General features: G+C 35.3%; 1 protein-coding gene and 1 non-coding gene across 7 annotated transcripts in view; both read right to left on the bottom strand.

Moving 5' to 3' along the window:
• SSBP2 (single stranded DNA binding protein 2) overlaps positions 1-20,707 on the bottom strand; it is a 308,775-nt gene that overhangs the window by 139,732 nt on the left and 148,336 nt on the right. The gene's annotated exons all lie outside the window — the stretch shown is intronic.
• TRNAE-UUC (transfer RNA glutamic acid (anticodon UUC)) lies at positions 13,058-13,129 on the bottom strand. The gene has a single exon. It is a non-coding gene; the product is annotated as a tRNA-Glu (tRNA).

Below are 20,707 nucleotides of genomic sequence, written 5' to 3'. Positions count from 1 at the left end.
CTTTCCCTAAGAATGTTTCTTTTCTGCTTTATTATGGGAACATCTTATGACACTGGAAAATAAAAGTTGAAGAAACTGAGAATAGAAAAAGGAAGCAAAGTACTGCTAATAGTCTCTTAAAACCTAGAAAACAATGAGTATTATCTCTAAAATGTGGCTGTAAGTATCTTTAAAAATCTTGTCTTTTTATTCAAAGCAGTGAATGATGGCAATGCAGTATCTGAAAAAAAAATAGTCAGTGCTTTTCCATTTGTTAATACTGAAAAAAAAAAATTCTACTTACTAACTTCTAGTCCAAACCAGTAGCCTTAGGAAATAAGTCCAGAAACAAACATTGTCAAATAAATAAACAGGCAAGCCAAATTATTAGATAAAACTCTTCTATTAAATACTAAATGTAAGAAAATTTTTTAGATTGAGGGGAAAAAAACTATCTAAAATCAACTGCATTTTGTTTTCAATGACATATTACTGAGAAGAAATACTGAGTTGTAGCAGTGCAGAAGGAAAGAAATCAATAAAGCACTACAGAGTGGAATTGCATCTAGATAGCAATTGTACACTGTAAATGCCTCTCATTCATCATAATCTGCTCAAATTAAAGATTCATTTTTAAGGTCTTGTGAACTCACTAAAGCAATGTCACAACTTCTTTTTTTAAAATCACATGAAATATGAAGGCAGCCTTGAACATGATTAAAATGCTTAGACCTTTTTAACTTATATAACAATGATGACTAAACAGTACAAAAAGAAGTACAATTCTAGCAAGAAGGTATTTTCCATTTTTTTAAATTTATCTTAGCTGTCTATAGCAAGTAATATACACATTCTTTCAAATCCCATTAATAGAGAGGACTATAAGAAACATTCACTTTCCTATACGTCATTTTTCATGTAAACGTATATCCTAACTATACAATATGGCATTTTATAAGAGATAACTGATTAAATTGCTTCCCTGTACTAAATAATCGACACTAAAAACAACCAAGGTGAAAAAAGAAAAACATATCATTAAAATCATCTAATCATATGGTATGTATGTAAGAACAACCATCCCATGTCCTAAGGATATCATGAATTAAACCAAATACATCTTTTTTGGAAATCCTAAATAGATATCATTGCTTATATACAAACTCCGAAAGAAGCCATAAAACAGATACTAAAACTAAAATTTAGTATCTTAACAAGGTAGAAAATCAATACACTATATATAGGATATGAACATTTAGATACTGAAATTTTAAAAGTGCCATTTATTATACCACAAAAATCATAAAAATATTCTGCTATAAATCCAAAAATATGTGTGCTGAAAGCTACAAATCACTAATAAAAGAAATTAAAGAAGACTTAAATGGAGAAATGTGTAGTGTTCAAGAATGGGAAGACTCAATATTGTTACCATTTCAGGTCTCCTCAAACTATCTATGGACTCAACACAGTTCCAATCAACATCCCAACAGGATTGCTTTGCAGAAATCAAAAGCTGATTCCAAAATTTATATAAAAATAAAAAAGAATTAGGATAGCCAAAACAATTTGGAAAATGAAGAACAAAATTGGAAGTCTCACCCTACCTAATTTCAAGACTTATATAAAGCACAGCAAAGAAGATAACAAGGCCATGGAGAGAGGATAGAGGATCCACGCATACTATGATTTTAACCAAGATGAAATGCAGTTCAATGGAGAAAGACGAGTCTATCTGTGGAATCTTGGTCTAAACAAAGATTCCCTTAATATATCACCAAAAGTAAAAATTGATAAATTAGACTTCATCAAAAGTAAGAACTGCTCTTGGAAGGATACTATTAAGAACAAGCCACAGCAGGGAGAAAATATATGCAAATCACATTTCTGATAAAATATTTTGTATTTGTATTCTGAATATAAAGAACTCTCAAAACTTAACAACGCAATTTTAAAAATCAGTAAAAGATCTTAATAGACACCCACCAAAGATATAGGGATGACAAATAAGCACGTGAAAAGGTATTCAGCATCGTTATTCAAAAGTAAAATGCTAACAAAACCACAATCAGGAAACAGTACATACTTAGAATGGCTAAAAACAGAAACAAAAATCCCCACAAAACCTGACAATAACAAGTGCTGGTGAAAACACAGAGCAACTAGAACTCTCATACATTGGTGGTGGGAATGTAAAATGGTACAGATGCTTCGGAAAACAGTTTGAAAGTTTCTTGTAAAGTGAAACATAGCATCATACAACACAACAATCCCATTCCTAGGTATGTACCCAAATGAGGAAAGAAAAAAAACACCACAATCCTATGTTTATATTGGCTAATTCATAACTGCCCCAAACCGGAACAACTCAAAAGTCTCTCAAGTAAGGAATGAATAAACAAACTGTGGTATATTCATACAGTGGAATACTACTCAACAATATGAAGGACAAACTACTGATTCATGCAACATGATGGATTAATCTCAAATATATTATGCTAAGGGATTGAAGCCAGACTCAAAAGACTACATGTTGTATGATTCCATTTATATGACATTCTAGACAGGCAAAACTACAGGGGCAGAAAACAGATCAGTGGTCACCAGTGGCTGGGAATGGGGGGGAGGTGCTAACTATGAAGGACTAGGGGGTAATTTTCTTAGGTGATGGAATTATTCTATATCTCCACTGCAGTGGTGGCTGCATGGCTTTGTGTTCATCAAAACTCACAGGACTATACACCAAAAAGGGAGAATTTTATTGTATCTAAGTTATTCATTAATATAAAGAGTGGGGGAAAAACACCATAATCAGACAATGAGAAATATTCAATACTAAGTTATTTGATTATGAACACAGGTTGAAAAACATGATCTTCCCAAATTTCAGCTAGTCCTGGATACTGTTCAAGATTTTACTATAAGGCAATATTCTATCATGTAGTAGGTAAAAATAACATTTAAAATAATAAAATAAAAAACTGGGAAACTATTGTATACACAGATAATATGCAAAAATAGGTCATGCATGCCTTCTATTCTCAAGACCATCTCATTTCATGTATTGAACACGTATCCATTTAAAGAACACAAGGCAAGAAATATCACTAATGTATAATCAAAGTAACAACACTGTGGTGTGTTTGGGGAAAAAAATCACGGGCTTTGGGGACAGACAGATAAACAGGCCTAACTTCAAGTCTTATTTATGCTGCTTACTTAAACTAAGAATGTCACTTAAATTACCTTAGTTGATTACACAAGAAGTAACAGAAAAACACCTCGCTCCTTGCTGGCTTCTAAATCTTCCATGAAATATTCCCTTGCTCCTTCCCTCCCCTCCCTTTCTTCTTTTCTAAAGGCCCAAGTTTTTCCAAAAGTGGTCGATCTGAGAATGTAAGGTAACAGCTTTTTAAAAGAACAGTGTACTTATTAAGAAAATCCTCATGAATTAGTCCCACTAGCTTCCCTCTCATTCATATTGCCACAACTCTCAATTGCGGATGTACCACTGATCTATTATTATCAATGAGTAGTTAGTGTCTCAGGGGTGGCCAATCTCTAGGCTAATCAGTGATCTGTGAGGCAGGTAGGCTTGAAGAGCTCTGCTTAGAAAAAGTAATGGTAATTTGTTTAGCCAGTCAGACCGAATATTCTCAGACATAAACAAGAGAAAACTGGCTAATCAGCAGCAAAAGGAAGAGCCAATACTCAGAGACAAGTAGAGTGTGAATGATTGTGTGCATGCAAAAGAAGGGGGGATGTGTGTGTAGAGAACACACTTGCCAGGACAGTGCCTGCCTGAAATGGCTGGGTGATGAGAGAGAGAAAGAAGCTAGAACCTAGAGCTGCCTTGCTACCTAATAGTTGTCTAGTTGCAGTTCTTTATCCACTTCATGAGTCCTTATAATAAAATTCCTTTTTCTTAAAATGGTATAGTAAACATTTTTCATTGCCTATTCTACCCTTAACCACTTTCAGAAAATTTTTTTCCTGGGATTGTCATCCCTGAGGACTATATACAGCTTATTGGCTCAAAGGAAATATCTGACCCAACGCAGCCTACCCCAACCAGATTCTCTCAAGACCAAGTTAACTCATACTCATACAGACAGTGATTGATTCTCTAGTAAAAGACAGGCAGAGTTAGAGTTGTAATCAGCATCTTAGAATGTCAAAGTCTCATGTAAAATAAGGCTATGAATTATGAGAAATCAAGAGAAAGCTGGACTAAAGAATGAGCCAGTCATTTTACAAGCTTTGATATTCAAAAGCTCTCTCCTGGTTTCCTGCTCCTTCTAATGACAAACATCACCTTACAAAATTCTTACAAGGACAATTATGATGACTGCTGTTTGGCCAACACTGGTTGCACAACTATCAACTGTAAGATGTATTCTAATTACAGGGATGTTAAAATGTTTAAAAAAAAAAGTGCATCTTAGAAGTGATGAAATAATACTTCAATTTGGTTCATTAACTGTATTCAAAGGGATGCTCTGGTGCTTGAAAATAGTTCTGCTCTCTTAGTTTAGAGTTCCTCTCCCACTCTCTCTCCACACACATATATCCCTATCATGGAAATTAGTTCTAGAAACATCTTGCTAGTTGCTGCCAAAGAAGCAAAACTTTATATACTTACACTTTTGTGTTCCCTGTCTACTTGAAATTTCAAAAGCAATACCATGGTACCTGAAAAGAACCAATTCCTATGATTCCCACCCCTACTCCAATCAAAAAAGTGAACTTTGCAAGATGATAAAGTATTATGTACAGTATTCTTGTGTATCTGTTCCTCTCAATATCCCTTTCCATTTGCAATGATTAATGATTCTTTACCATATAATAAGAGCAGCTTATTACCATCTTCAGTTTCTTTTAGGAATATATTTCTAAATTAAAAAGTTGGGACTGTTTTTTTCAAACAGTCCAATAATGGAGCACAGTATCTGAAATTAGCCTATCTTAAAAAAATCTAGACAAAGTCACTTTACCACAAGTTAATGTCTGTTGATTATCATCCTGTGATAGCAACTATTTAAAAAAATTTTTTTACATATGTAGAACACAGTAAATTTTTCAAAGCTGTGATAAACTCATTTCCTCACATCACAGAAACTCACTGAGAAAGAACCAACCATATACTTCACTTTGGAGTCTTCAGCACCTATAACAGTGCTTACCTCAGAGGAGATGCACTAAAAGGATTTGATGACTGAAATATCCATTTCATGGGAAATCTTAGTAAAGTGATTACGTAAATTTAGGCTAGTAAACCTTAAATTTGGAGTATCTTACACATTCAGAAAAATAAATGTTTCCAGCCAATATATTCAATTTATTTCTTAATCTGGCTAAAAAGGAAGGTTGTATGTTCGTATATCTTAACCTTCATTCTTAAAAAATACTCAACTCGGAATAATACTTTCATTTCATCAATCATTCAGTAGTAAAAACTCAAAGAAGAAAATATCAGGCTCAAGGAGAACCATAACAAAAACGAAAATTCCTGATTACTGAATACATGTGTACAGCTACTGAAAAAAAATTATACAAAGATAAAATCTAGGACTATTTATTTGTTAAAGACAGGCTGTGAATAATATATCTTCATTCAATTTACTAGTCTATTTAGACTCTGATAAATAACGGTGCTAAATAGCTTTTTATACTGTTAATGCAGTATGCATATAAGGCTCAGATTATAAATTGAATCCTTATGAGAGTAAGGTAATTTTACTCTGTCCCATAGTTTATTCTGAAAATGTGTACTATTATTCCAAAGGAAGAAGAGAGGAAACAACGCAGTTGTCTACATACAAACATTACTAGCATTATTAAAATAATATAAAGCAAGTTTTAAAAACAGAGTCATTAGGATGCATATATTTTTATATTTAAAAAAATACAACATTTAAAAATTTTCCTTTGTGCATACATGACAAACAAATTTTTCTCTATGAATAACAAGCCAATATTTGAAGTTGGGTATTTGTCCTCCATAGATGGTCTTAAGAAATCTAGCTTGTAGAAGAGTCTATGTTAGAAATAGAAACATATGTGTGAAAATACCATAAACAAAGGTATACAGAAAAATATGGGAGGAAGGAAGGAGTGAAAGAAGGAAGGAAAGAAAGAAGGACAGAAAAAAGGGAGGGAGAGAGGCTAGATCTTCCAAAGTCTTGCCCAAATATCAAAGTCTTCTGAGGCTCTTCTGAATCAGAGAGTATGTCTGAGAATTCCAGCCAGGTGTTACTAATCTAGGTCTTAGAATAAAAGAAAGGCAGAAGAGCACCAAGATACACCACGTACATACATGACAAAAAAAAAAAAAGTATCTTTAATAATATCAAATAAATTTTCCGAGGAAAGAAAGGATTTCTGTATTTTTAATTTTTCTTTTGAAATTACATACAGTAAAATTCACTCTTTTCTGGTGTAAATTTCTGTGCATTCTGACGAAAGCACAGTGTAACCACCACCACAATCAAGATACAGACAGCTTTATCACCCCCAAATTCCCTTGTGCTGTCTCTTTGTATCCTGTGTCTTAGTCTAACCATTAAATTTAGCTATCTTTTGTTTAGTGAAACAGCTTAACAAAGGTGACTGAGGAGTGGGGGAATAACTACTTTTAGTTAAACTCTTAAAAATTATTTACATGGGAGATACACTTATATCCTAGAAGTAATCCTCCATGACTCCACGATGTTACAAAACAAAATAAAGTACACAGTTAGACTGATGATTTTCTCTAAACATCTGATTGCTCTCCAATGCTGAGAACCTCCACTGCTGGTACAGTCATGCTAAATCTACTTTGTTCCACAGAATTAAATCAGCAGTATCCTTACAAAATATCCACAACTAAAGTCAACCTCTACATATATAAGTGGCAACTAATACAGTAATAATTTAAAAGGCATATCAGACTGCTTTTTGCAGACAGGTTTTTTTTTAAGCCTCTCACAGGTAGAGCAACAGCTGTTACTGAATAGTTCTAGTCACTAGAGAATTTCTTTTAGCACAGTTTGACATCATGGCCTAAATTCAAAGTGACACCAAATTAAAGCTTGTTATGGTAATAATCATGGCAGTGTAAAGTGGTTTAGAAAAACCTGAAGTCTGAGACTTCAGATATAATTTCAATTATATCACTGTTAAGTCTGCTAGTTTCAAATCTTACTTTAAGATAAAACTATAATGACTTAAAAATGTTTAAAACTTTGATAAGAAAAAAGACATCCCATAAACGGGCAATACATTAATAATAAACCCTTCCATTTAAATGATACATTACTTGTCTAGCAGAGGAACAAGATGAGGTAAATATCTCTTCAGAGGCTAGGTACCTAACTTTATAGTTTTGTCAAGTTTCCAACAGTTAAACAATAATATGCAGAGTGACGCCAGCAGTATGGAGGGAATAGGAAGTCCCAGTCCTTGTCCCCACACAGAAATACTGACCTAAAAACTATATGCAGACCAGAATACCTTGATGAGAGCCCCAGAATGCAGTTGAGAAGATGCAGCACCCTGTAAGAGTACAAAATAAGAACAAACTACACTGAAATGGTTAAGAAGGGCAGTTTCACTGTACTTGTGTCTCCCCTGATCCCCAAATCAGCACAGGTCAGTGCAGAAAAAAATCACTTTAGTATGTAATTTCTATCACATGGGAGAGGGCCAAGGGTGAATCCAGCATCTCTAGACCTTCAGGATGCTGCCCAAGAGAACTACTCCTGTTTCACCCCACCCATAGTACTGAGAGATCCACCATAGTTTGAATGCCTCAAGACAGCTAAGGACAAGGAAGAGGGGTAGGTGGCTCTCAGCAGTGGCCTGTGTGGACTGCAGCTGCCGGCATGGATGGCAGCATCTGGCATGGGCCCCTGCAACTGGTGTAGACTGCAGCAGCCAGGAAGGATCTCAGCAGTCCATGAGGCTCTCAGCAGCTGGCATGGATATTAGCAGGTGACTTGGCTCTGTGGGACTGGAAGAAGGCACACAATCCTGAGACTTCTTCTTTAGGAGGGAAGGAATGGGGAGAGAAGTGGAGCTTGCACCTAACATCCTGGCATCTCAGTGCACTGCCCTAGGGAAAAGGGGTGGGTGGCTCTCAGTACTTAGAATAGCTCTGAGGGATTGGGAGAAAGTATAGAATCCTGAGAATTCTCCCCTAGGAGGGAGGGAAAAGAGTGGAACATGCACATCCATAAAAAGATTTTAGAGACTCCCAGAAGATTTCTAGTTGGGCTGATTGGTGCAAGTCTTTCTCAGCCAATGCCAATCCATAAAGACTGGAAGAAGTGGCTGTTTCTTCAAATGTATAGACACCAAATTCAAAGCTTATAAGAAATACAAAGAATCAGGGAAATATGACACTGCCAAAGGAACAAAATAAATCTTCAATAACATACTGTAAAGAAATGGAGATCTATGAATGGCCTGACAAAAAAAATAAAAATAATCATCTTAAAGAAGCTCAGTGAGGTACAAGAAAACACAGATAAATAGATGAAATCAGGAAAATGATACTTGAACAAAATGAGAATATAAACAAAGAGAGAAACCATTAAAAAATACCCAACAGATTCTGAAGCTGAAGTGTAGAATAACTGAACTGAAAAATCCATAAGGAAGAAACTTCTATAGACACACAAAAATAAAGACAAAGAAATCAAAGCATACCACTCCAAAATATCAACAAATGACAAAGGAAGACAGAAAGAGAGGAAGAAAGGAATGACAAAAGAGCTAGAAAACCATTAAAAAAACAGCAACAGTCTTTATCAGTAATTACTTTAAATATAAATGGATTAAACACCTCAATTAAAAGACAAAGAGTGGGGCTTCCCTGGTGGTGCAGTGGTTGAGAGTCCACCTGCCGATGCAGGGGACACGAGTTCATGACCCGGTACGGGAAGATCCCACATGCTGCGGAGCGGCTGGGCCCGTGAGCCATGGCCACTGGGCCTGCGTGTCCGGAGCCTGTGCTCCGCAACGGGAGAGGCCACAACAGTGAGAGGCCCACGTACCACCAAGAAAAAAAAAAAAAGAGTGGTGGAGTGGATAAAACAAACAAAAGAGCTAACAATATGCTACCTACAAGAGACTCACTTTAAGAACACACATGTGCTGAAATCAAAGTGATGGAAAAAGATATTTTGCTAATGGTAACCAAAATAGAGCAGAGGTGGCAATACTTATACCAGACAAAATAGACTTTCAGTTAAAATCAGTCACAGGAAACAAAGAAGGTCACTAAACAGGGATAAATGGGTCAATTCATCAATAGTATACACAATTGTAAACATATATGCATTCAACATTGGAGCAAAAATATATAAAGCAAATATTAATAGAGCTGAAGAGAGAAATAGACAACAGCACAATAATAAAAAGGGACTTCAAGACCTCACTTTCATCAATGGATAGATCATTCAGTAAGAAAAGCAATAAAGAGGAGACATGAATAACACTATAGATCAACTAGACCTAACAGACATATATACAACATTCCATCCAACAGCATCAGAATATGCATTCTTCTCAAATGCACATGGAACATTCTCCAAGAGACATCAGATGCTGGGCCACAAAAAAGGCCTTAACTAATTTTAAAAAGATTTAAATCATATCAAGTATTGTTTCTATCCACAATGGTATAAAACTAGAAATCAATAACAGGAGGAAAACTGGAAAATTCACAAATATGTGGAAATTAAACAACACACTCCTGAACAACCAAAGAAGAATTCAAAAAGGGAAATCAAAAAGTATCTTAAGACAAATGAAAATAAAAATAAAACATATCAAAACCTATTGGTTACAGCAAAAGCAGTTGTAAGAGGGAATTTTATAGCAACAAATGCCTACATTAAAAAAAAAGAAAGATCTCAAATAACATAGCATTACACCTCAAGGAAACACAAAAAGAAAAACAACCTAAGCCCAAAATTAGCAGAAAAAAAGGAAATAATAAAGATTAGAGCAGAAATAAATAAACATTACAAAAACAATAAAAGAGATCAATGAAACTAAGAGTATTTTTTGAAAAGATAAAATTGACAAACCTTACTAAACCTAAACTAAAAAAAGATTTAAACAAACAAAATTAGAAATGAAAGAGACATTATAGCTGATAACACAGAAATAAAAGGATCATAAGAGACTACTATGAACAAGTATATGCCAATAAATTTGATAATCTAGAAGAAATTCCTAGAAACATACAACCTACCAAGCCTGAATCATGAAAAAATAAAAGATCTGAACAGACCAATAGTGAGTAAGGAGGCTGAATCTCAGTAATTAAACCCTTCTCAACAAAGAAAAGTCCAGGACTAGATGCCTTCATTGGTGAATTCTATCAAACATTTAAAGAAGAATTAATGCTAATCCTTCTCAACTTCTTCTAAAAAAAAAACTGAAGAGGAGGGAACACTTCCAAACTCATTTTACAAGGCCAATATTACCCTGTTCAAAGCCACAAAGACATCACAAGAAAACTACAGAACAATATCCCTGGATAAAAATAGAAGCAACAATTCTCAACAAAGTACTAGCAAATCAAATTCAACAGCACACTAAAAAATATCATACACCACGATAAAGTGGGATTATTCCATGGGATACAAGGATGGTTCAACATATACAAATCAAGAAGTGTGATACACCACATTAACAGAATGAAGAATAAAAATCACATGACCATCTCAATAGATGCAGAAAAGCATTTAATAAAACTCAACACCCTTTCATGATAAAAACAATAAACTAGACAAAGAGGGAATGTACTTCAGTATAATAAAGGCCATATATGACAAGCCCACAGCTAATTATACTCATTAGTGAAAAACTTGGTTTTTTGTTCCTCTATGGTTAGGAACAAAATAAAGACACCCACTCTTACCACTTTTATTCAGCGTGGTACTGGAAGTCTTAGCCAGAGCAATTAGGCAAGAAAAAGAAATAAAAGTCATACAAATTGGAAAGGAACTAGTAATCTGTTTGCAGATGACATGATTTTATATATAGCAAGCCCTAAGGATTCCACAAAAAATCCTGTCAGAATATACGAATTCAGTAAAGTTGCAGGATACAAAATCAAGATATAAAAGTCAGTTACATTTCTATACACTAACAATGTACTAATTGAAAAGGAAATTAAGATAACCATTCCATTTAGCTTCATAAAGAATAAAATATTTAGAAATAAGCTTAACCAAGGAGGTGAAGGACTTGTACATTAAAGCTACAATACATTGCTGAAAGAAATTAAAGACACAAATAAATGGAAACATATCCCAAAGACTTAATATTGTTAAATGTACATAACTACCTGAAGTGATCTACAGATTCAATGTTATTCCCATAAAAATCCCAATGGCACTTCTTATAGAAATAGAAAAACTAATACTAATTAAAACCAGAGACCCCAAATAAAGCAATCTTAAGGAAAAAAACCAAAGCTGGAGGCATCACATGTCCTGATTTCAAAATATATTACAAAAATAGAGTAATTAAAACAGTACGGTACTAACATAAAGGCAGAAATACAGACCACTGGAATAGAACAGAGAGCCCAGAAATAAACTAACCTATATAATGTCAATTGATCTTCAACAAGGGTGCTAAGAATACACAATTGGGAAAGAATAGTTCCCTCAGCAAATGGTGTAGGGGGGACTTCCCTGGTGGTCCAGTGGTAAAGAATCTGCCTTCCAGTACAGGGGACACAGATTTGATCCCTGGTCAGGGAACTAAGATCCCACATGCCGTGGGGCAACTAAACTCGCATGCCACAACTACTGAGCTCACACGCCTCAACGAGAGAGCCCATGTGCTGCAAACTACAGAGCCCATGTACCACAACTACAGAGCCCATGCACCCTGAAGCCCGCGTGCCACAACTAGAGAGAAGCCCGAGCACCAAAATGAAGAGACCATGCGCCACAACAAAAGATCCCACATGCCTCAACGAAGATCCCGCATGCCACAACTAAGACCTGACACAGCCAAAAAAATAAAGAAAATAAATAAATAAAACAAATATTAAAACAAAAAACAAATGGTATAGGGAAAACTAAATATCCACATGCAAAAGAATTAAATTGAACTCCTATCTTATACTGTACACAAAAATCAATTCAAAATGGATTAAAGACTTAAACATAAGACCTGAAACTATAAAACTAGAAGAAAACATAAGGGAAAAGGTTCATGATAGTGGTATCAGCAGTGATTTCATGGATATGACATCAAAAGCACAGGCAACAAAAGCAAAAATAGGGAAGTGGGACTATATTAAATTAAAAAGCTTCTGCAGAGCAAAAGAAACAAACAACAGAGTGAAAAGGCAACCTACAGAATGGGAGAAAGTATCTGTAAGCCATATATCTGATAAGGGGTTAACTTCCAAAATAAATAAGAAAACTCCCACAACTTAACAGCAAAAAAAAAAAAACCCAAACAAAAACAAAGCCACCAACCAAACAAACAAAAACACCTAAATAAGCCGATTAAAAAATGGACAAAGGATTTGAATAGACATTTTTCCAAAGAAGATATACAAATAGTCAATAGGTGTATGAAAAGGTGCTCAGCAATCACTAATCATCAAGGAAATACAAATCGAAACTACAGGGAAATATCTGGTGCCTTTTAGGATGGCTATTATTGAAAAAAATCAGAAGACAATAAATGCTGTCAACATTGCAGAGAAATCGGAACCCTCTTACACTGTTGGTGGGAATGTAAAATCGTACAGCCGCTGTGTAAAACAATATGGCAGTTCCTTTAAAAAATTAAAATAGAACTAACATAACATGCAGCAATCCAACTTCTGGGTATATATCCAAAAGAACTGAAATTAGGATATCAAAGAAATATCTGCTGTCCCATATTCATTGAAGCATTATTCAAAACAGCCAACATGAAACTCAACAACTCCAACCCACAGGTCCACTGACAGATGAAGAGATAAAGAAGATGTGGTATATATGTACAATGGACTATTAATCAGCCTTTATTTTTATTTATTTATTTTTGGCCTCATCACCACACAGGATCTTAGTTCCCTGACCAGGAATTGAACCTGGGCCCCAGCAGTGAAAGTACTGAGTCCTAAGCACTGGACCACCAGGGAATTCCCTAATCACCCTTAAAGAGAAGTAAAACCTTACTATCTGCGACAAAATGGATGGAGCTGGAGGACATTATGCTAAGTCACAGAAGCACAAATACTGCATAATTCCAACTATATGGGAAATCTAAAATAGCCAAGCTTACAGAAGTAGAAAATAGAATAATGGTTGCCAGGTGATGGGGGAGAGGAAATGGGGAGTTGTTCTATAAAGTAACTGGCATACAAGATGAGTAAGTTCTACAGATCTGCTGTACAACACAGTGCCTAAAATTGATATAGTATTATGCTTTAATTTGTTGGGAGTAAGTAGGTCTCACGTTAAGTGTTCTTACTAACAAAGGAACACAAACAAACTTTTGAAGGTGATGGATATGTTTAACACCTTGATTTTGGTGATGGTATTACAGATGTATGCATATGCCCAAACTCATCAAATTGTATATAGTAAATATGAGCAGTTTTACATCAATTTTACTCAGTGAAGCTGTAGATCTCAAAATATATATATATTCATATACTCATAACCCCCCCACATATATATATGAAAGGGAGGAAAGTCCCCTCTAATATTAATACTATAATTGGTATTAGAAATATTATAATCAAACATGGTGGATCAATTAATATTTTCTGGCTGATTAGTAACTGAATAGTATCAGAGTTCTTGAAAATTAAATCTTCCAGTTATCTGAAATCAAGCAAATTATAGAATTTTTGTTAAAAGAAACTCTAACTTCATTCAGAGGAAACAAGTCTTCGAGCAACAGTACTTAGTTATGTTTATTTTTTTAATTATGCCAACAAGTAGACAACCAATCACAGACATGTAAAAAGATCACAATACACCTGAAATCAGTCTATAGAGAAATGTCCTCAGAACACTGACCACCAAATAATCAGAGATGCTGTGTATATGGTGGTTCAGGGTATGCATATTGCTCACTGTTCAGGGGCATCTAGCTGAGGAAGCAGAGAAGCCTGGAACTGAACCCACTTCACTAGTTATGCCACGTCCCTGCAGGGTAACCCACAGAAAATGTAAGGGTAAAAATTTTTGAAAAATATTACTTTGCCAATCCTTAAAGCAGCTTATGCAGTATTACTGGAGGAAGATCTCAGATAGAATCTTAAAGTCAGAATTAATCTTAGGTCATTGCCTCTCCACTTCCTCCAGATGAAATACATCATACACCATTCTAACCTATATTTGAGTACTTCCACGGACATACATGACCATTAGGTAGTTCTTTGTGATAAGCCAAATTGTATCTCTCTGAAACTTCTGCCCTTTTCAATTACTGCTCTTATACATGATAGCCCTAAAGGATTTTTTTAAAAATTTATTTATTTAATTTATTTATTTTTGGCTGCATTGGGTCTTTGTTGCTACACGCAGGCTTTCTCCAGCTGCGGTGAGCGTGCGCTACTCTTCGTTGCGGTGCGTGGGCTTCTCATTGTGGTGGCTTCTCTTGTTGCAGAGCATGGGCTCTAGGGGCCCGGGCTTCAGGAGTTGTGGCTCGCGGGCTCTGGAGCGCAAGCTCAGTAGTTGTGGTGCATGGGCTTAGTTGCTCCGCGGCATGTGGGATCTTCCCGGACCAGGGATCAAACTCGTGTCCCCTGCATTGGCAGGAAGGTTCTTAATCACTGCGCCACCAGGGAAGCCCCCCCTAAAGGATTTTTGAAGACCGCTATCACATTTGTCTTTTCCCCTTTTTCTTCATTGCAAATAACTTGAGTTCCTTTAATTCATTATCATATGATAATGATTCTAGAAAGTGGCTACTCCAGAGTTCCTATACGGGACAGGCTAGAGGACTTGTCTTGAAGTTTCTTCCACAGGGCAGACACAGAGCTTCGACTTAGCTATTATATGATACTACTTTTGTCTCCCTAATAACTGTCCAATTATGCCAAAGACAGTTGATAGCATTTACTTAGTTTCTGCCACAAATCAAGCTTTGACATATTGACTTGTAGGTTTTAACAAACTTTGCTGATTTTCTTTTTTTCTTCCTTTAATATTTTTGGGGGAATGGCTTTAGTGAAGCTTTGCGGGTGGGAGTACAGGAGGCAAAAACACATTTTGCAGCCCTCTAATAGCATCTAGGCTAGTCAACATTCTTCTCAAAAGGTCATGTGCAGGAGGAAGTCAAAACAAACAAAAACAAATAAGTGTGGAACTATTTCTTCTTATTATTATATTTAACTCATCAAAAACTCTCAGATATATTTACCCTAATGAGCTGCTTTCTAGTCACACTTCTAGATTTGTACATTTTATTTTTTAACTTAAACATAAACTTGGTTTTATTTGTGTAACTAGTTAATATTGGATTATATATTGTAAAATGTATAACTGTAAAAATTTAACAATATATAACTATTTAACTATGTAAGTTCAATTATGTACATGAAAGGCTTTCTTAATTATTAGAATAAAGATTATTTCTTTCTTAATTATTAGAATTTCTTAATTATTAGAATAAAGATTCCAAGAGTAAATAAAATAACCTAAAATATTTAATAATATTATTTGTCAGGAAGTCCTATAGGCAGAATGTTTCTTAATTCTTCTGGTTGTCTTTTCCTATTAGAGTTTTAACAAACCAAAAGAGACCTAAATTCTAATGATATTACAGGTGAAAAATGCCTTAGAAAAATATGTGAGAGCTCAGTTTTAAAGTAGTCATGGCAATCCATCTAATTAAAAATAAACTTTTCTGCCCTTCCTAACTCTTCTACCTCAATGAAATTGATTACATTAAATCTTTAAAAGTTAGTAACTGTTTTTAATTTAAAAGGTTCTAAGAAATAGCAAATCATCAATTTGGAAAAATCAGCTACAAGTCTTTGCATAGTATCACACCAGATATTTAATGAAAAGGGCATTCTACTTCTCACATCAACTTGAAGGCTCAGTACATAGGTACTTTCCAAAGGATATGAATTCATGGGTTTCCAGGAAAATACTGAATAACCAATTAATCTAAAAATAAATCTGGGTAACTCTAGGAATGTTCTGAGTTTACAGTCACATTTTAGAGCCTCGGGGACAAGTATTAAGGAATAAATCTGTTTTAGTTTCTAATGCCAGTGAATTCCTTTGTGGCAACTTTTAAACCACAGGAATTATCCCATTTGGAGGCTATAATTCTCTTATAAGATGTGCTTCCCAATTAAAGACCACATCCAGGAAGGCATGTCAGTAAACATTATGGCTCCATGGATAAATCCTGAGGGAAGATTTAAATGGTCATTAAGAAGGGAGCTTATTTACATTAGATTTACAAATTTTCAAATAAATTCTATCAGTAAAGGAATGGCCTATTGGTGTAAAGAATATAGCAAAGGCTTTAGGTAAACAACAGAATCAATGTGTTTTGGCACTGAAGAGGAACTTTAGAGATGATATAAGAGGCATATAAGAAAACCTTCATTTTATAGAGATAGAGTGACTTATCCAAAGTACAGCCATAACTGGAAATTTGACTTTTGCATTTTTCCTTTTTTAACTTGCCTGATCTCTAGCAAGTCCAAAACACCATATTAACAAGACAATGTCATCCCCATAGACTATATTACTTAATCGATTTTCAGGATAAGAATGCAACATATACACTGCCATCATCCCTGTCACCTCTATGACTTGGTAGACCAAACCTATGTCCCCAGGCATAGGGAATGAGAAAAATAGCCACAGTGACAACCTCTTTCCACTATTTCTCAACAAATTCGTGGTGCCATAAAAGGTCAATGATTTAATTTTTAAAGTTTGAGGAAGAGGAAAAGTACATTTTTGTACTTCATGGACACCTACCTGACATACATGCAACTGGTTGAGTAGCCAGAGACTCCTTTGCTCATCATCCCCAGATGGATGTAAACAAATGTATTGGAGGCTATTATTAAGATTACCAAAAGATCCTTTTCAAAAGTATTCTTTTAGATGTTTTAACATTTCACTGCCTTTACAAAATTCTATTTAGATCAAACACTTTATCAATACCTGTAATGCCTGAATTCTCATCTGGAATGTGAAGGCACACTGTCTGAGAGACCAAAGAATCTGGGGGCTATGGGGTTCTTTCAAACTTAAAACCTCTAAAGATAAACATGCTAATGCCACAAACTTGCACCACGGGACATCTTAAATATTTAAGGGAAACTCAGGAGTACTCAACATATGTTGAATATTGTGTGAAAGTTAATGTGAAAAGGAAAATGAGGCTGGTGGTGTCGAATATGATTCCAGGATTTGAGAAGTTGTGCAGTGCCCAACAGGTGCTCAGATCCTATAAGTAACTGTGATTATTTTAAAATGAAAATATCTTTTTTCTTTCCATTTATGTGTATTTTTAAATAGCTATTAAATTGTTAGATCACAGGGCTTCCCTGGTGGCACAGTGGTTGAGAGTCCGCCTGCCGATGCAGGGGACACGGGTTTGTGCCCCGGTCTGGGAAGATCCCACATGCTGCGGAGCGGCTGGGCCCGTAAGCCATGGCCGCTGGGCCTGCGTGTCCGGAGCCTGTGCTCTGCAATGGGAGAGGCCACAACAGTGAGAGGCCCGTGTACCACAAAAAAAAATGGCTAGATCACAGATACTTATTCACTTAATAAGCAGCACTCTTAAGGTTTTGCTTATTGGTGCCAAAGGGCTCCATGAAAAATATTAAGATACTAAGGGCTCTGTGAACTGAGACAGTTTGAGAAACTCTGTGCTAAATATAAATATATATAAATATAAATATAAAAATATATAAAATCTCAATAATAAAATTAAAAAGACTAGAATCCCTAGTCAAAAACACAGATACGCCCAAAATTATAAATCATAGACTCAGTATTATCATGTATTTATTAGTTGCCATATGTACTTTATTATATACAGCACTGACTGGCTAAGACTATTTTTTCTAGAGTTCAACAGCCTTAGGTTCAAAATTTAATTTTACCATAACTGTGCACCCTGGCTCTTTAAATCTCAGTTTCCTAATCTGTAGTAATGGGAACAATAATAGTACTTACTTTACAATGTGTACCATAAAGATTAAATGAAAAAATGCATGAAACTATACGTGGCACATAAGTGCTCAGTAAAATGCTAGTTTATCGTCATTATTAAAATATACTCGTAACAAAGTTCCACTTCCAGGAAAACAAACCAGGTGCTTGAGACCAATCCTACTGTAAGTATGTCTTAAAATGTTGAAATGAAATGAATAGAATTTTTTTTCATTATTTTTAAGACATCAGATTCTACTGAGGTAATAAAGAACTCTGGAGTCACAACTAGAAAAGGAAGTCAGCTCAGAGAGGTGAGTCTGGCATTTGAGGGCAATTTTGGGCTCAAAGCTTTTGTCAATGTCAAAAGCATAGCTGAGAGTCTGAGAAGGGGAACAGAGGTTTTAACAGACTTATAGTGCTGGAGCATAAAAATTAGCATTCAGAGCCTACTAAGGAGAATATAAAGCCTGGTATGAGCTGGGATCTCAAAGGGTTTGGAGTAAGTATGACTCTAGAAACAGACCCTTACTCACAGAAGATAAATCCTGTTTTAAATCACCTCATTCTCTTGGTTCGTTTACAGTGATCTGGAATTACTAGTGCTCCTAGACTTGCTGACTGCCAGAGGCCAAAAAAAAAATCCTCTTTGGAATATCACTGAGATTTTCAAATTATCTCCATTATTTTTCATATACCACACCTGGACACAATGAAAGATACCCAGATATATGAGAGGACAACAAAACCAAACATCTGGAGACCAAGAGAAACAAAAGAATACAGATATCAGACCCACTGTGGATTCAGATAATGGGGCAATCAGAGGCAGGCTTAAAAACCATTATGCTTAATATGACTGACAAATTAAGCAGCAATACTGAGATTGTCAGAAAATGGTAGAAAGAAACACCTAAATGGAAGTTTTAGGACTAAAACACAATCAGTGAAATTAAGAACTAGTGGATGGGTTGAATAGCAAATTAGTGAACAGAAGATAAGTGAGAAGAAAATATGCAAATTAAAATATGGAAAGGGATTCCCTGGTGGTGCAGTGGTTGAGGGTCCACCTGCCGATGCAGGGGACACGGGTTCAGGCCCCGGTCCGGGAAGATCCCACATGCCGCAGAGCGGCTGGGCCCATGAGCCATGGCCACTGAGCCTGCACGTCTGGAGCCTGTGCTCCGCAACAGGAGAGGCCACAACAGTGAGAGGCCCGCGTACCATAAAATATGGAAGAAAAGATGAAAAATACAGAAAAGAACATAAATGATATGTAGGATATGGTAAGATATCCAGCAGACAGGTAATTGAAATCCCAGAATGAAAGGACTCAAAAAAATAGAAGCAGAAGCAATATTTGAAGATATAATGGCTGACAATTCTCCAAAACTGATTAAAGACATTAAGCTCCAGATTTTAAAAGCACTACAAACTCTAACCTAGATAAGTACAAAGAAAACAATATCTAGTCACATAATAGTAAAAACTGATGAAAACCAAAGGCAAAAAATACCTTAAAAGTAGTCAGAAATAAAACAAAAAAAAGATGCAAGAACACTGCCAGACAGCTGAAATCTCAAGAGAAACAATGGAAGCCAGATAACACATCTTTATTAATATACTGAAAGGAAACTGTCAACCTAGAATTCTATATCCAGCAAAAATGTCCTTCAAAAAAAAGGTAAAATAAAGATATTTTGCAAATATACAAAAACTGAGAGAATTTATCATGAGCAGATCCACACAAAGTATAATATACTACCTAAAGTATGTTCTCCAGGCAGAAAGAATGCTTTGAAAACAAAGTTCAGAGATGCAGTAAGGAATGTCTTCTATAAAAACAGTGCCAATAAAAATCCCTCATAAATAATACATATAAAATTAAAACACACAACAATAGCACTTAAGTTGGGGGAGGGGGTTATTAAATGTATTAAAGTAGAAGGTTCTTTTACAGCCCAGGCAGTGGTAATAGTACTACGTTACATCATACCTTAATAAATCAAAGATGGATAGTGCAGCCTCTTGGGTAACCATGAAAACAACAATAAAGACTTAAAAATTACAAGCTAATGATGAGAGGAAGAGAGATGCCATAAGAAAAAGTAATCGAACAAAAATAAAACCAAAAAAAGTAACAAAATGGAAAGAATGAAAATAAAATGATAGAGTTAAACTCAAATATATCCGTAATTATATTAAATGTAAACAGAATAAACGCTGTGATTAAAAAAAAGATATCGTCAGACTAGATTTTTTTTTTAAATCCACCTATATGCCAGTAACAGGCCACAAGACTTAAATATAAGGATGTAGAAAATATAAATTTGAAATTTGAAATTTAAAAAAGATATAATGGCAGCTATCAGCCAAAAGAAAGCTGATGTAATAGCAGACAAAGTACACTTTGAGGCAAAAATATAATCACTGATTAACATGTACACATTACTATATATAAAATAGATAACCAACAAGGACCTACTGTACAGCACACGGAACTATACTCAATGTTTTGTAATAACCTATAAGGGAGGGCTTCCCTGGTGGCGCAGTGCTTGAGAGTCCGCCTGCCG

Source organism: Lipotes vexillifer, unplaced genomic scaffold (assembly GCF_000442215.2).
Source record: "Lipotes vexillifer unplaced genomic scaffold, Lipotes_vexillifer_v1.1 scaffold740, whole genome shotgun sequence".
NCBI classification, from domain to species: domain Eukaryota; kingdom Metazoa; phylum Chordata; class Mammalia; order Artiodactyla; family Lipotidae; genus Lipotes; species Lipotes vexillifer.
The sequence above is the reverse complement of the archived record's forward strand: the minus strand, read 5'-3'. Positions and strand labels throughout refer to the sequence as shown.